Genomic DNA, 18473 nt, shown 5'->3' on the forward strand with positions numbered 1-18473 from the left:
AAATATTATATATTTAAGTTCTTTCTTAATTCTATTCTCGAAAGTATCCATGTTCCTTTTGATCGAAAAGATCAAAAAAATATTTCGTTATCTCGAAGCGTTCGATTTTTCTCCTTTTATTTCCTAATCTTTTAAACTTGAAAAAAGTTTGTAATAATTTAAAACGAACTCTTGTACTCGCGATCACGAATCGAAGACACGAGTTAAACCATCGCCGCCCCTTCCCCTCTCCCCTTCCCCCTTGAGATCTTTAAATGACCTCAAGTGGCATTCAACGTGATCTCGATGACCCCATCACTTAAGCGACCTTAACTGTTAATGTCACGATCTCGATGGCCTCGTGTAATCTTCGAATAACATTGACCGAACCAATGCCAATGATCTAAATGATGATCCTCTCTCATGACCGTGGCCATCAATTTTATAACCTCAATAACCTGGCAACAATTTTCTAAGGATTGGATTAAAGTTTTAAATCGGCGTTAGACGAGATACTCGTTCGTACGCTCGCCGTATCACGAAACGCCGCTTATTCGCATTTCCATTCGAGTAATGTCTGTAATAAATAAATAACGGGGAGAAGAAGATCCATCCGCGTAACCGAATAGTAGCGAAGGTAAATATTTCCCATCTGTCGTCTCGTTTCGTGCCAAAACAATTTTTTCTTTTCCCGTGTCGTCAATCGGTTATCAGTTATACATACGACGCGGCACGAAAGACACGAGAGTCGTAATACGTTGGACTATCCAAGCCAAGGTGGATGCTCGTTCGAGGAGGGAAGGAAAAGATGGGGAGGAAAAAGCCGTAAAACGAGCGACGACGAGATCTATCTATATGGGAAAAGTCGTTCCAGGATTGTATACAATCCGCTCTCGGTTAATGCGATCTCATCAATTCCGTCCAAGCTTTCCAATACGGGCGAGAGAGATTCTTCGTTTCGTCGAAAAACGAATCACGAAACGTCGAACCGTTTAAACAGTGTCTCACGATTAAATAAAATATTTGCCCGTCGATGTACCACCGGAGGAGGAAGAGGAGGAGGAGCAATTGAATTACCGTGCCCTCTCCGACCAATCCTATCTTCCGTTTCTTTCTTTTTTTTTTTTTTACCGCGTGGAAAAGCGAAGGAAGAGCAAATAATAATGGCGAGAAATCGTGGACTCGGTCGAGAGATAATAAAAATTTAGACGATAAAGATTTCTTTTCTTTATTCGCTTGGAGAGATGGGATAAGTCTTTCGCCCGACGAGAAAAAAAAAAGGAAAAAGGAAAAAGGAACGTTGAGAAAATTTCCGATTGATAATAAATTTATAAATGAGAGGATCGATATAACCATCTCGATGGCCAATAAATCTTCCGACGGATATTTGTTTTCTTTTTCACGGGGAATAATTCGGAGTTAATTGATTAATTGAGTATCAATTAAATTTTAATCAACCAACGTTTTGACGTGGATTCGAGGGTGGACAATGTTAAAAATAGAAATCCAGAACCTTAATGAATGATTGAAATTGTGCGTATTTACTACGCGATAGAAAACGATACAGCGAATCGTTGTAATAACATTGAATTAACGAGAAATTTATTAATTATTATTCAACAATAACGATGACGAGAAACAATAGTCATAGTTCTATTAATAACGTAACATCTGTTAAACAGAATCCTCCTCTTTACAATATCTACCCTCATTACGTTCAAACAATATTACAATTATCAAAACAATCGTCGAAATAATTTCACCCTTCCCTCTTTTTCAACCCCCATTTTCGCGGTCGAGCAAAGTGTGGACGATTTAAATAAATTTCATTCTCCTATCGCAACTATCGGCCCCACACATATATCGCTATCCTCCTCCCTTTCCTCTCCACGTCAACGCCGCCCCAAAACGTCACTCGAGAACGGAGTTCTCAATACGACCAATAGACAGATAACCGAAAAAGGTCCCGAAAGGCGTGGAAGATATTATCGGCAGGAAGTTTTACGAGCGACAGTTTTGTCGTCGACACGGTCGACGTATCTCTTCCCTCCCCTTCACCCTCCACCCACGTGAAGCGGCCGTGAGCCTTTTCCCTGTCCCCGATAACTTCCCTGTCCCCCAACCCGTAAACTACCCTCTCTCGACCCTGAAAGTAAATCTCCTCTTCTCAATTACCCTTCGCCTCTCATCCACTGCCACCTCGGTCCATTACCCCCGTATCATCCCCCTTTCGCGTCTCGAGGACCGTGCGTCGAGGCCGAAAGGAAATGAAATAGTAGTGAGACGACTACTACTACTACTACTACTACTATTACGCCACGTGATTTAGGGGACACCAGCGTTGTGTCCTCTTCTCGAGGAATTTGCGGGTAATTATACGGGTAGGAGATGATATCCTCGTATGGAGGGAGGGTGAAATTAGGTTCGAAGGATTATTATTATTATTCTGATGCGAATTATTCCCCACTTTGAACTTTCTAAATTTTGTAATTTGTCATCTGTTGTAATTATATCCCTTTCATTTTGTTTTATTATTAATTGAAAGATGACTTGTTAAAGATTATATTGTTTATTAAGAATATGTGATATAATTAGAAGAAATAATAATAGTTTGTAAGTTGATTAAAGAACTAAACGAATATTTTATTACTCGAAATTACAGATTTGTTACATGTACGACAAGAGAAAGATAAAAATTTTGACAGGCGAAGTTTCAAATAATAATAAAAGAAAGACAGTTTGGAGATCGAAAAATTTCGTTTCGACGCGGCCAAGACTACAAGCCAGTCGTCGGTTGACGCGATAAAAAAAGCTGGAGGAGGGAAGGAGAATTCCTCGGAAAGATGCAAGAAAACACGGTCATCGTGGAACGACTTCTCAAACAGAAGGAATCCCCCGAGGAGCAGTATTATGTGGATATCTCGCTCGACTTTTCTAGAACGAGAGGAGGGATCCGTTTCCACTCTCGCGGGGGCAAAACGAGAATACCGGTGTGCCGTCTCCTCGTTACCTGGTAATGGCCAGTCACTATTTATCCGGCCAGCAGCCACGAGAATCGGTTCTGGTTACAACTGTCGTGTTCCTGGAAAGGAAAGTTCCCTCGTCGAGACCATGTATTATATATATGTGTATATATATATATATATATATACTCTTCCTTTTTCCGAATAAATCGACTCGTGAAAGAAAACATACGGGACGGAGGGAGGAGAGAGGACTTCGATATTTCCAAGAACGATTCCTCCAAGAAAGAAAAACGGAAGAAATAACAGCAAAACACGAAAAAGAAGATACATAGAGAGAGAGAGAGAGAGAAAGGCGAGGCATTATCATAAAAATGCGAGAAATCTCGAAGAGATCTCGGATTTACGTAGGAACGAAGATGGTTAGCTCGGGGATAAAGGGAAGCCCATCGATATACGAATCGTCGTTACCAAAGTTTCGACGTGTCGTAGAATTTTTATATATATCTCGATTTCTGCCACCTCCCCTCCATTCCCTCTCCGTCCTTGGGAAAGCCAAATTCAGTTTTATCTTTCAGCGGGTCGGTTTCGATCGTCGATTGTCCCAAACACCTTCGGTTATTTATATTTTATCACGCGTGTTTTCCTTTATCAGACACGTTCCCAGGTTTTTCCCCGCCGGGAACAATACGTTCGATTCGCCGCCCGTGTATTCAACACCCTTATCTACCCCCGTCGTGGCGCGAACGCATCGTTTCCCTTCTCGCCGTTGAAATACCGAAAGCACTCGACGCTCCTCCTCTCGCGAGAAGGAGGAGGAGGAAGAGGAGAGAGCTTCTTCTTCTTCTTCCTCCTCCTCCTCCTCTTCTCCCCATCCCCTCGTTTCTCACTTGTGCCTACTCGATATCGGGCGCAAGCTAAAAGGGAGCGGTGCGGTGTGGTACGCGTATTGAAAGGAGTGTACACGAGCGGACCAATGTTCGTTCACGTAAGTTTACTTACACCTAGCCCCGTCGGGATCGTACCGCCGGCACCAGCCTTTCCGGCAAAGAGGGTTCGCGCCACGATCAATATGGGGGTCCGCGTACCTCTCAAACGGGTGGGTTGAAAAGGAGAGTGAGAAAGACGGGGAGGGGGAGGGAGGAATAGGAGGAGGTTGGGTACACCGTGGATATATAGACTTTGTAGTGTTAGGGACGACTTGGTCCGCCGGCAGGCAACTTGGCAAGCGGCAGAAGCAGCCAGCGAGCCAGCCAGGCATCGAGAGAAGGTGGTGTAACCTGAGAGAAAGAGAGAGGAGGAGAGAAAGAGACGATGTGGTGGCAGTTGGTGAAAGTGGAGGAGGGAGATGGAGAAGGAAGAGGAGAACGGAGAGAGAGGGGAGGAGTGTGTCGTGGTGGTGTGTGCGCGGTATTGGGGTTGGTGGTCGGAGCCATGAGGGTGGTAAGTGAGTGAGCGACTCCTTCACCACGGCGCCTCGTCTCTCAGCCCAACTACCGTCACCCACACCACCCAGACCCCGACCTTACGGATATATCCCAAGCCACCGACTACCGCCTCATCCTCCCTCGGCCTCCTGCACTTCCTTCCTCCTCTCCTTTCTCCCTCCCTCAACTCGCCAAGTAGTCTCCTTACTACTCACCCTACCGGTATTCCACCTCAACCAACCCACGCCGCCTGTTTCCCTATTCCTCACTCCACCCTCGTCGTAGCCAAGACCCCGAGAGAGGAGGTTACGAACCGGAGTCGCGTCTCCCAAGACCCCGCAAACCCCAGTTGGTACAAGATTGCACTCAGAGGTTCTCAACCCGGCCCGAAACGTTCAACGAAAAAGAGAAAGAAAAAAAAGAAGAAAAAAAAGATGATTCGAAATGTCGTCGACGCGTGCGATTTTTTATTAAATTGCTTTTCAAAGGAGGAATCAAAGAGATGTTTATTGGACACGAATTAAATTTGGAAGAGATTTCAGATTCTTAAAAATTATATATTATAATAGATTACGAAGATAGATATTAAAAACAAATCATCAATTAAATTGTGAATCGTGTATCTTTGTTGCTGATCGAAAATAGTTTATAACAAGGAAAAAAAGAAATGGATCAGAAATAAATTCTAAAAAAGAAAAAGAAGCCATCGGATTTATAACTTCGATCGTTCGAAAAATCCATTCACCACGGAGCTAACGTTTTTTCCCCGGCTAACGTTCATTAATTTACTTATCAAAATACAGGTGGAAAAGGAAGATTCATCGGGAAGTTGACGCGCAGGCGTAATTTCGCCAGTTTCCGTGATTACATTGGGCGACGACCTCACTCGAGGATGCATGGAATTTTTAATGGCCCCGCCGGGGATACCAGGAACCGATTTCTGGAATCAACTACGTGTCACTGGGTCACCTCGTGCATCCATCATCGCGGCAATTAGTGAACGCGCACTTTTATTTCCGCTTGCGCTGCCGCTTCTCATCATCCCTCCTCCCTCTCTCCCTCTTTCTCTCTCTCGTTTCGCCACGAATCCTCGTTTCTTCCTCCTCCTTTTTCTTCTCTCCGCGTTCACCCCTTCGTTCTCGCCTTTTCTTTCCTTTTTTCCAGGGGGGGAACGTTCCCAACGACCGTGAGAATCGTGCAGCTGATAGGAGGGAAAATGAGAAGCGAGCCGCGCGATCGTTTTCCACTTTGTTGAAGCGAAAGAATCGCGGGTCGACGACGGTTTGAGAAATTCCATTTCGAGGCTGTGATTGCGCCGTTAGAAATATGGCGGCCCGGCGAATTATTACGCGAGCGGTTACACTCTTTCGCTTTTACACGGGAAGGAAATTACGATCTTTTCTTTCCACTCCCTCCCCCCCTTCCTTTTTCCCCGGGGATCGAATAAAGTATAAGAGATGAAACGTTAGATTTCTTTTATCACGTTAAATTTATTATTCAAGATTTGGTGGTTAAACTCTTTCGCTTTCGCTTGCGGGAAGGAAAAATGTACTCGACTTTTTTTTCTTTTTTCTTTCATTCTTTCTTACTACGTAAAATTTTTCATTCAAGATCATATTGTTTTGAGCTTGAAATTGCAAAAAAATAGAGGAAATAAAAGAGAACGTTATAAGATTTTTTTTACTTAGAATTTTTTTTTTTTTTTTCTAGAAGTTATGAATGAAATGTGTAAAAGATACTTTTTTTTTTATTGGATTAAATTTATTATTACTCGTGATACGAAATTCGAGGCTGAAATTAGTTGCAAAGCGTTTTTGTAAGCTTTCGAAAGCCGATCGAGGTAAAAGTCCACATTTAAGAGGATTCAAAATTGCGCGGTGCACCGAAGTAGTTGCGAACATTTATTAGTCGGACAGCCGTTGTTTGACCAGCGGTATGCTTGAACTACGGTTCGCTTGCAGCGTGAAATTAATCGTACGAAACTATTCCCTTCTTTCCAACATTCTGTTTATTGAAATATAGGAGTGGCGGACACGTTATCGGTTCCCAATTTATATTCCCAAATTCTTCTTTCGAGATTAACAATTTCTAAACACGATTAAAGGATACACGCATATCATCCCATTGCTGTTCAAAATCATCTCACACCTGCGAATAAAATAAAACTTATCCGTTCGTTATTAATCGATAAATTATTCCACATCTACTTGACGACAAAATAACGATCTTTTGAGATCAAAGCCCACCATCCAAATTCCCTCCATCGTTTAGCAGAATCTTTATCTTACATCTCCTCCTCCATGTCGGTTACACGTGGGGGGAATACGGTGTCGCGAATCGTACAAAAATTCACGACAGGATGATTTATAGATACAACGTAAATAACGCGAGTTCTCCCTTCTCTCCCGACCGCATGCAGCAGTAACAGTATGTACCTTCCTTTCGCTCTCCATTCTCTCCCTCTCCCTCTCTCACCCCCTTTTTCTCGCTCTAACCGTCCCTCATCGGCCGAGCCGGGAAACCCCGCGGCGGAATTTGCATTTTTAAATTAACTTGCCTCTGTTTGCAGCTATCTCGGCGCGGCGCCGCCACCGTCGGCGGGTCCGGGCTTTACAATTTTATGCAACAACGCGCCCCGAGTGCCGCCCCGACACACGCCTGCCTCCCTCTCTCTCCCTCTCTCCCTCCGCCTCTGCCCGTTCACCAACCCCTTCTCCCTCTTTTCTCTCCCCCGTTGCACACCTCCCTCCTCTTGCCCTTGTCCGCAAAACCGTCCCCCGGGTGATCGATATTATTGTTATCGTTATCGTTCGAAAGCGAGTTGGAAGCGCGGCTGCCTCCGTTTCCCATTCACGTTACCGTTGCGGCCAATTACTTCTGACCACGACACCGACGGTTTTACCTCCCCGGCGGGGGAGAAGGGGGAGGAGGAGGAGGTGGTGGTATCGGTATCGGTATCGAGAAAACGCAATATGCATGGAATCGGTTCGTTCGTCCCTGGTTTTTCGTTTCCGCTCGTTTTCTTCGTTCGCGGCCACCGACCATCCCACCGTTTTTCCAATTTTCCTCCCTCCTTTTTCTTCCTTTCTTTCTCTCTCTCTCTTTCTCTTTCTCTCGTTTCGTTTTCGATCGTGCACGTGCATGGATATACACGAGGGGGAGAGGGTGCTTTATTGAATACAGAAACCGCGACGATTGCCTTCCTTTTTTTCCATTAGACAGGAACTATGGGAGAGAAATTCTATGGAACGGCAACGGAAATTGAGCTTAACCGACGATAGATGGATGGGCGAACTCTCGTAATCAAGGGAAGGGTTAACGGAGAAGTTGGTGTATTTTTCGGAGATTGAATTTGTCTCGTCGTAATAACGAAGTTTCGATTGTAAAAATTTCGATTAAGGAAAAATTAATTTTGAATTTCTCAAGAAAATTACTTATTTAATTTATTTATCTTTACTCGGTGTAGAAATAATACGTGTTAATATTGAAGAAAATCGAATTTTCAGGATTGAAAAATTTCATACTCGACTGAGAAAAAGAAATCCAAGAATTCCAAAAAAAAAAAAAAAATCGAACACAAGTAATAATCCCTTGCCCAACACTCGTCTTTAACGAAAATCGCATCAAAATCGTATTGGATTCCGTGTACAGATTCCAATAAATCGCAATTCCACATATCGCTGAGATCCTCGTATTTACTCCACGTCACCCGAAACTCGAGCCGAGAGAAAACGAGATTGTCAGACGGTCGCGATGTGTATCGCGAAGAATAGCCCCCTCCTCCATCTCTGCGAGACATCGAACTCGAGGAAGGGGATGAAACGCCAGATTTTTCGCCGATTTTCGACGGCGCGACGCTGAGTGGCCACTTCACGAGACGCCGCTTATTCCTTCACGAGGAAAAGCCATGTCGGAGAGCGGATGCTCGTTGTGCTCGTTGATCAAAAAAAAGAAAAAAAAAAAATCGGTGGCGATGACTGGAAAGAGAGGAATAAGGAGCGAACAAGAAGGATGGATTGCCGTAAAGTGGCTTCGCCGTTATGCCACGAGAAAGATGGGGGAAACATTTTTATCGCTCCGTCAAACGAATATCTATGGCTGAGATAGAGGGGTGCAGAAGAGGGAACGAACGAGCAGAAGGAGGAAAGAGAGTATAATAATTGAAAAGGCCGTGGTGGATTATGATCGTCGCTTTATTTCTTCCCTATTATCTCGCCCCTTTTCTTCACGCGTTCCTCCCTTACTTCTGTCTTCTTTGGTACAAGAAGAACGTGAGAGGAAAGAATGTACACTACATAGAAAGAAAAAAACGTAGAAAGAAGAAAAAGATCGTACGCAACAATGCTCGCGCGAGCACTTGCCCGCCTCAAATGCAACCCTGTAAATCGTGGCCGCTCTTTCAGGTCATTACACATTGCAAAAAAAGCGAGTTAATGGACGTCCTGGTGGCGTGGCATCAGCAGGAACATCAGGCGAAAGAAGGATAATAGAAAAAAAGGAAGGGGAAGAGAAAGAAGAGGATCGACTGGTTGCCGATCGAACCATTGATTTATGGCGGTTGTATGAGAAGGGAGATAGGATAGAGAGAGAGAGAGAACGTTGGTATCGCGAGCTGTTAAACGGCGTACCCTTGCGGGACACGTACGGTTAACCCCTTTACCGAAACGGCCTCTGCCAACGGCGAGATTGCGTGTAGGAATCTTGTTAACCGAGCGGAGCCAGACCTATGATCCTGTCTACTTTCGATCTTACACGTGTTGCCGGTGTGTAGCCGTGGCCGGCTATCGATAATACCTGAATTATCGTCCCGGCGAAAATACCCTATTTTCGTTCCTACACGGCTAGTTCTCAACCCGATGTACAGCGATACAGCGCGTGGTGGATGAATATCGGAGAGCAACGGAGGAGGAGGAGGAGGAGGGTAGTACGTCGTGTAATACGGTGAGCGTATTGATAATCGAGGCGACGCGGCCCGTGCTATGAACACCGGGTCTACAACAACCTTGAAGTTGTGCACTCCACGGCTCGACTCGATCGAATTAGGTGTATAATAGTCTGCCCTCTTCTTCCAGCGGATTAATATTAGACACCACGTGAAAGAGGACGATGGTGGGGATGATGGAATCGAGTTCGATGGAAACAATTAACAAAATATGCGATTCTGTATTAGACATTTCTTAAAACGTGGAAACGTAAGAATATACAGTAGCGATTAAATTGTTAATAATCAGGCTTATTAGTTTCCCTCCACAATTAAGCATTATTTTTATAATGCTCAGGAATTTGATTAAATGAAAGATGAAAAGAAAAAGGAATAGAAAATATTAATAATTAACTCGAAGGTTTTTTTAAAAGATAGATGAATACTTAATTTAATCTCGTTTCCTGCTTCCTGCACTTTCGACAACTCGGCCGGAACGGAGATCTTCGTTTTATCACTTCCGGTTGCACCACCGGGGAAGATATAGAAAACACGGCCTCCTCTCGACGTCCGGCTCGCGGGGACGATTATATTGTGAAATATATACGGAGATGTAATTACGGGGCGGTCGGAGAGCTCGGGTGGCCCTGGGCGGGGTTTTACGGCCGCCTCATTAAATTACGAACTAATTACCGGTCGGCGAATTATTAAAAAGCTTAGTCGGCCGTTAAACGTGCCGCGGAGTCGTAAAAGAGTGGCTGGCACAGTGGTGGAGCGCGTGTAAGTGCGTGCGTGTGCGCCACCCTCGAGGCTTGATAGCCTACCATCCGGCTCGAGAGGCCCCTTCTGCCTATCCCTTAACTCCTCGCCAATGGGAAAAATTAATTTTCTCCAAACCGATGTTCTCCAACTTCTCGAGCCGTGGAATTCGGGGGAAGTCCTCCCTCCTTCCCCCTCATTCTCGACTCGATCGATAACGTTGAAACGGGGGATAACATTGATAAAGTAAGAAGTTTTTTTTGGGGAGAATTCGATGCTTGAGAATGAAAATTGTTTACACCGAACGGGATATTTATTGGTGACGAGTAGAGTGGCGATTACGAACGAATGTTTTTTTTAAAATATGATAAGATTTATGGCTTTCGATATATCGACGTATATGAATAATATCTGCATAATAATACATGGAAATAACATTTGTCGTAACGATATGGATATTCTTCGAAAGAACGAAAAAAAATTCGAAAACATAACAGCCTAGCCACCTGTTTACACAACATATTTCAAACACTCAAATTCTCGTTTCCATACGATAAACAAAACCTTTTGAAACGAAGACTCGAAGGGGAGAGAAGAAATTTACCTACTCTCGTCGAGGAAGCGATTGAAAAACGGAACGGAAACCGACCCCCCCCCCATCCGGATCGATAACCTGCCGCTTTCCTTCGAAACATCCCCATCCCCTTAACACGCCAAAGTACAATATAAAGTTTCTCCATTTGCCGAGGTGGGGCAATTTCTACGCCCGCATGATCACCGCGTCGCGGATCACTTGGAAAGCTCCGGTTCGAGGGAGTTTATTCAACGGCGGGAATTCGAGAAAATCGTCTTCGACACGGTGTCCCGCCGGGATTGCGAATCGCGTTCCAGTTGTTCGACGCGAGGCCTCGAAACGCGATCGTTTCGAGACGCGAGACGAATCGTTCGGATTATCCACGCCGCCCGCGGCGTATTATATGCACACACGCGGTTTCCAGTCTTTTGCGCCGCGAGATGGCGCTGTGCGGGGGGAGGAAGGGGAGAGAAAGTGGAGAGAAGAAAGAGAAAGAGAGAGAGAAGTTTCTTGCTTTGGAATTAAATTAACGCGCGGTCGCGCATGCGCGGTGGACGATGAATGGTGTTCGCGCGTAAATATCGGCGCGCACGGAGCGGAACGAAAGGTTGGCCGAACGAATCGATCGTAAAAGAGCGAAACGAAGCGATTTGCTGTCGCAGGGCACTGTTGAAATTACCCCTCGACCGCGCCTCCGAACGCTTGCAGACAAGCCGCCGGCCCTTCTACTTTCGCGCCGCTCAAAGATACACCCTTCTCGCCACGCTGAATCAATTTGAATTCTATTATTACCGCTATTGTTTCCGGCTCACTTTCCCGTGCACGGATATTAACGCGCTCGTATATACACACACACACACACACAGGTTTTGTGTTTGGACGAAGTAGGAGATTTAAGTGCTGGCGAGTTATAGTTATGTTTCTATAAATATTTTCTAACTTACGAGATTGGTAATTTGTAAATGAGATCAGCCTTGTTTGAGAAACAAAGGAGGATTCGTTAACCTATGAGGTTAATAATAGTATAACCGGTAGGGGGAAAGTGATTTCAATTAAACTGGGATTAAAATAAACTTGGATCTTTTTTTGTTATTTTGTTACAAAATTGATTTTAAAAAAGTGGTCTCGTTTCGCTCCGCGAGATTTTTAATCGTGTGAATTTATGCATTTAATTCAGGATTTAAAATTTAATTAATTAAAAAAAGAAAAAAATAGAAAGGTTCTGCGTTACATTTTTAAACATCGGTATACTTTTAGTTTTTCTTTTTTTTTTTCTTTTTTTTTTACTATTGAATTATATGTATATTAATTATACGAGTTCATTACTACCTGCAAAAAAGCGAATGAAAATTGAATATAATTTATAGGGATAGAAATTTAAACGCGTTCCCCGAGTTAAGACTGTTATAAATCATTTTCAGTGTGAGAGTTAATTTTATTTAACAGCTTTCAATTAATACTCGACGTGAATTATTATTGTTACAAGTTTCAAGCTTCTTATATTGAAAAATATAAGCAAGATCAAAGAAACTATCATCATCGAAAAGAAACAAAATAATATAAGAATCGTTTACAAAAATTTATATCTTCTCTCTTCCAATATATTTCTCACAAAATTTTATTTCAATTTTTCACACAAGAATCAATGTAATATCCGTAAATTAAACTCAGCTGTTCGTTACGAATTCCAAGATACTGTATATAGCCAAATCGTGAACTCTTTAGGAGATAATTTATACGAAGATAACAACGCCCCTCCTTCCTCCTAAGAGTATATCTCGTAAAAACCGCAGTTACTTCCATTTCTTCGGTTAACGAGAAAAGTGGCTATTAGTGGCTACGAGGCGCGGTCTTCTCGCGTAGATGGTGGTGGTGGTGGTGTTACAGTGATTTCCATAACAAATGTTCGCGCGGAACGTAGACGATGACAGCGTGATCAACGTGAATAGGGAATTTAACGAAGAAAGAGGAAGAATGAATCGAGGGAGAAGTGAAACGAGCGAGGCGAATGAATGTCGTTAAAGTAGCGCGATGTTTTTAATTAATTAATTCGCGGCAGCTTCTCCAGTAAATTTCCAGCGTGACGCTTTGGTCGCGAGAACGAGGGTTGGATCCAGAACCGTGCTCCTCCACGAGGGACAATATATATATATATAAGGGAAACGTTAAAGGAAAAAAAAAAAGAACAAGGGAAGGAAGGTGTGTTGCAAAGTATTTAAAAATACTAAGTACCCCCGACGGAGACGGATATTAAGACAGAAGAGTAGAATCAGAAGAGAGAGAGAATAAGAGAGGGTGGTAGATGGTAGACAGGGCAACGACGACGTAGACGGTGGCAGAAAGGAAGCAGAGTTTATGGGATTGAAACGCGGCAGGAAGCAAGGGAGGGGGAGGGGTGGTTACGGAGGGGGAGACCGTTGGTACGGGGAACGTTTCAATTAGTAATTAAAACGTGCTGTGCTGCTACCTCTAACCCTCCTATCTCGACTTTACACAGTGGCTGGCTGGCTGGCTGGCTGGCTGGCTGGCTGCCTCTCTTATACTCGTCGTCGTCGTCATCGTGTTGCCACGGCCGCCATCTTGTAAATTAATTAATGCGTCCCTAACGAGATCAGAGGTGTCGGTAAGGCAGCTGCTGGGATCGGCAGGGAACTACCCTGTCCGCCGAGAGGAAGAACAACCACCCCCCCTTCGATGTTTCTGTTCTCGGGGATGAGCGCCGAGTCATCTCAGCCTCCGTGAGTAGGTACCGTCGTACCAGAGAAGAACCACTTCTCTGTTCTTTCGCATCGGTAAACATCAAACACGTGTTTCTCTTTACACTTGCACCGTGTTTGCTGGATAAATTCTTCACCTCGAGTGTTATGCACGATCCATCCCTCCCTCCCTGCCTGCCCCGAGACTCGATTGTCGACCGAGACGATCGTTTAAACTTTTAGCGGAAAAAAATTTTCTGCGAAATTCCTTTCGAGACGAGAAAAAAGATGGAGGAGGAAAGAGGAAGGAAACAGAGAGGGAGAGAAAACTTTTCTCATTCTCAAGACTGGGTTCGCCGCATCCTTCCTCCCCTTGAAAAATATCTATACTCCTGTTCACTAATTGATTATTATTTCAATTAGAAATGGATCCTAAACGGAAGAGGAGATGCAAAGATCACCAAAGAACGAGAGAAAGGGAGGGAGAGAGGGAGACAAGAAAGAAAATAGGGTGCGCGATAGTTGGAGGCAATGTCGAAACTCAATGTCAGGATCTCTCGACCCTTTCAAACCCTTTCATCGGCACTTCACCCGCTTACATAATGCAGCCACTCTAATTAAAATAAATTACACTCTCGCTCGTCAGTTCGCTCTTTTATCCGTCACATCCCTTCTTCCCCTCCCCCATAACCCTCACGTGCGGTCGTTTTTTCCTTTTTCCTCACCCTCGTTCCGCCGCTTTTTTTGCACCGCACTTTCGACCACCAGATAGCGAGACACTACTGGCTAGGTAACCATCCCCCCCGCTCTTTCATCCCCGCTCTCGTTTATTTGCACTTTATTCGAGATTTAATTTACCGACCTCCGGTCGACAGCCTCGTTGGTGTGCGCTCGACTCTGTGATGGGATTAAAAAAAAAAAAAAAAAAAAGAAAAAAAGAAAAAAAAATGGAAAATCAGCGGGAGAAAGAGGAGGAGCGGAGAGGGCGAGGGTCAACAGCGAGGGTGAGTGAAGTCGTGGCGCGAACAAACTGGCAGAAAGAACGATCGCGTCAAAGAAAATATTCACAGAGGATCGATGTACGAAGGGGGGAAAATCGATAGACCGACTACTCCTCCCTGCCCCCCATTTCCTAAATATAATTTTTCGAATACCCGCGAAAAATTGGAAATATTCCAAGTCGAAGAATAAGAGGAGGAAAAGCTCGTTAAGCTTTCGATCTACCGATAGAATAGAAGCTTTTCGAAACGAAAAATCGATACTCGACTTCCACCCTTGTTCCGCCAATTAACGTTGAAAATATTCTCTTCTGTTTCCCGAAGAAGATCGAGAAACGATTGAATTATCCGAGAATTATCCGGGCGTCGTTCGACGAAACGCGACGATAAAGGGAAAGAATTCGCGAGCGGAGGAGAATTTCGATCGGCGAGGAGGGAAAAAAAAAAAAAACTCGCGCGACTTTCCTCTTCCTCCACGAAGAATATTCGCCGTCTCGCTGTCAGCTCGCTATACGCGAACGAATTAATGCGGCGCCGTTTCTCTCGAGCACTTTTCTCATTGGCATCGAGGACCCACTCGCTTTCGCGACAATTTGCCGCGAGCTACCAGGATCGGTCGTAAGTATCGTGAAATTCAATTAAGTTCGTGCTTGTGCAGCTCGAGGGAGCTTCTTCTTCTCCCCTCCCCCTCTTCTTTCGAACGTCGGTTCTCTCGGAGTCCTTCTCTCGTTTGGGGAGAGGAAGGGAAAAAAGAAACGATAAATAAATATTCCTCGGTCGTTCCTCAGTCGTTTTTCTCACCCTCTCTACACTTTCCTTTCATCATCCTCCTTCCATCCTCTCTCTCTTTCTCTCTCTCGCGCGCGCGAGAACAGTCGCCTCTCGGTGTTCCATGAATTGGTTATGAGCCGACACCTCGACCGAGAGCTTGGCCGAGAGAGGCGGCCGGCTCAGACACGAGAAAAAGAAACAGACGTTTCGTGCTCTTCCCGCTCTCTTCACTCGAGATCTTCTCTCCGCCGATATCTCTTTCCCTTCTTCTTCTTCACCCATCCCCCTCATGCTTCTCGGGATCGCGTACACTCTCGAAAAGGTTCGCGAGGAGAAATATTTTTCCGGGATTGCGAGAGGGAAGAAGGAGAGAGAAAGAGAGAGAGAGGGGAAAGAGTAGCGTGTCAGAGGGCGTGGAAGAAGAAAAGCTTCTTCCGGGAAAACGGGAAGACAGAGCTTACCGAATAATAACGACTCGCATTCTCTCGTCGTCAGTTTCTCGATTCGAGATACGAGCTTTTCTTTTCTTCTCAACCCTCTTATTTTTCTCCTCTCTCTCCCCCGGTATTCCGCTTTCCAGCTTTTCCTTATTTCTTCCCGCGATGATTCCACCAGACGACGTAGACGAAGAACGACGTGGAAGAACGACGATGTTGCATCTCCTCTCGCTAGATTCGGTCGGATCGGATCGCAGAGGGTAAGTGTAGGGGTGGCGACAAAAAGAGGGTTCGGAAAGACGGAATTGGAGGGGCACGAGGGCGCAGCCAGGTAACTGGTTGGCGAGCGGAATGGCAGTTTTATCGTATGACACGCGAGCGAGCAGGTATATAAATCCGAGCCGACGTGACAAAGTGGATCGATGGAAAACAAAGACTGTTTTTCTTATCCTTTCAACGACAAGGGCCGCGTGCGTGAGTGTACGCCTTGGCGGGATGTCGATTCGAAGAATTTCAGATATGCAAAGAGGAGCGCGAACAATTGATTCTGCAATTTAATTTTTTTTATTCTCCGAAATTTGGACAAATGAATCGAAACATTATTTATCTCTTAATTTATCGTCCTTTCTTTTACTTTTTTCAATATAATATATCGTCACTTTCTACTCAGCCAAGTTAAAAATTGTTGTGAAACAATTTTCCTCACTATCCTCATTAATTATTATATTTTTGCATTATTCAATTAAACGAGTTCCTTAAGAGTTTAAACAATTAAACCTTCCTTTCGAAATGAAAAATCGAATTGATCGTTAAATAATATTAATCTAAATTAAAAATCCACACCAATCCGAGAAAGGAAACCCGAAACAAACAATATCGATATCGCGCGAACTTTTTCTCTTCCTTTCAATTTCATCCCGAGCGAGTAACAAAAACGACACGCCCCCAACCCTCCCCCGAAGCCGTGGAAGGAGAGGGGGTGGGGATCGAGACTTTTTTTTTTTTTTAAAGCGCTCTTCCGCGTCGCGTTCTCCCGGTGTTTGCACACCGATCCCGCGGAGAGCATCTTGGTTGGCTCCCGTTGCTCCCGGTTCCCAGGGGTTAATTTTAAATTGCGCCTCGCGCTGCTCGTAATCCCGGCTCCCGTCTCGTCGTCTACGAGGCTCGAGAGCAAACGTTTGCTCGCGCACCGGTACGGTAGAGGGAATTCACCGTGGATAAACAAACAAATATAAATTTCTATACGTCTCTCCTCTTCCCCCCTCCCTCACTCTCCCTCACTCCCCGCTCCGATTCTCTCGCCAGTCTTCTCTCACGTGGAAACGTGGAAAGCCAAACAACCGCGATATATCCATCTCGCTCCCTCCTCTCCCTCTCCCCCCGCGTTTAAACGCGCGCATTTTGATCCTCTCCCTCCTTCCCCTCCTCGCCACGGGATGAACCGGGTCGAAAACTACGCATTATTTGGAGTTCCAATTACGCGACACGCGAGCGAGCAGGAAAGACACGGAGGTGCACGCGTCACGTATTCCGTTCCCCGGCATCCAAAGCGATAGGGATGAGTTGGGGGTGGAGAGAGAGAGAGAGAGAGAAAGAGAGAGAGGAGTAGAAAGAGAGAAAGAGAGAGAGAGGGAGGGAAGGGTAAAAGGACCGGCGTACTGGCAATCAGTAACATTATACGACGCGACACGAGCCAACCACCCCATTAGCATTCATATTTCAATTTCATAGCCCTCGGGCTGGTGGTTGTACGGGATCCTGCGAGGCTGGGAGGGGCGCGGGCGGGGTGTGCAACGGAGATAAATACAAGTTCGATGGAAGGGGGAGCGTGAAAAGGAAATGGCGAAGGGGAGGGATGGGGGACAGGTAGCGAAAGAGGATTAGCGGAAGGGAGAAAGAGAGAGAGAAATCGGAGAGGGGCGATGAGAGGGGTAGAGACGTGTGAACGGCGACGATGAAAGGGATGGAAAGAGAGAGAAAGAGAGAGAGAGATGAAACTGAGGTAGCGATGGGAACGATCCGCTCGCGTTATTTGAACAAATGAATTATTGCGGAACAATGATTCGAAGCGTGAAAAGTAAAAATTCTTTTAGAAAGAAACTATCATCGTATTCCAAATGATGGAAAGTATCTATATCTAAGATTTTTAAAATTTAATAAAAATTCAAATTCGCCATCACGCATTTAATATCCAAAGAATATTACGAAAAAAACGAAAGAAACAAAAATTTCGCAATTACATATAATCGAGAATATCCGAGTATCTCTGGCCGAAGATCGGGCGCTTGATTGAAAATTTCCGGAACGATATAAACGAATTAGTCCCATCGCTAGAGCCCCCGTAGAGTTCGTACACATTATGAAAGCGTGGCGAGATTACGCGCGACCCCTCAGAGACCCCCTCCCTCTCCCTTCCCTCCAAACAACAGGGAGAGAAAGAGTAAGAGCGAGAAACGGAAAGAGAGAGAGAAAGAGAGAGAGAGAAAGAGAGTGAGGAGAAATACACGAGGAGGGAGAGAGAGTTAATACCGATGGAAACCTATTACCATCTATCTCAATGCCGGTGTAATGGATGCGCAGCCCCAATTATCAATCCGTAATAATTGTGCATATTAAACGGACGCTAATTATCGGGCCGGCCGCGGGCCATGGGCCACAGGCATCGGCCGGCAAATTGCGCAAGTTATGCTGGGTGTGTACGCTGTTAAAACACGGCCTCCCCCTCCTCCCTCCCTCCCTCCCTCCCGTAATGACGGCCGCGGAAAAGAGCCACGCCGAAAAGATAATTACGCTGGAAATCACTCGGTCACCGAATAATATAACGCGGATTGGCCCCCGCCTATCCAACGTGCATTTGAGTCATTTGCCACGGGGAGGGAGGAGAGAGGAGGAGAGAGGAGAGAGAGAGGGAGAGAGAGGGAGGGTAGGAGGGAGGGAGGGGTGTTTTA

The 18473-nt window shown here is 45.1% G+C and overlaps 1 protein-coding gene across 3 annotated transcripts in view; it reads right to left on the reverse strand.

Moving 5' to 3' along the window:
* Window positions 1-18473, reverse strand: part of LOC408890 (protein groucho) — a 121384-nt gene that overhangs the window by 6524 nt on the left and 96387 nt on the right. The window lies entirely within an intron of this gene.

The sequence above is a fragment of the Apis mellifera genome, linkage group LG6 (assembly GCF_003254395.2).
Source record: "Apis mellifera strain DH4 linkage group LG6, Amel_HAv3.1, whole genome shotgun sequence".
NCBI classification, from domain to species: Eukaryota; Metazoa; Arthropoda; class Insecta; order Hymenoptera; family Apidae; genus Apis; species Apis mellifera.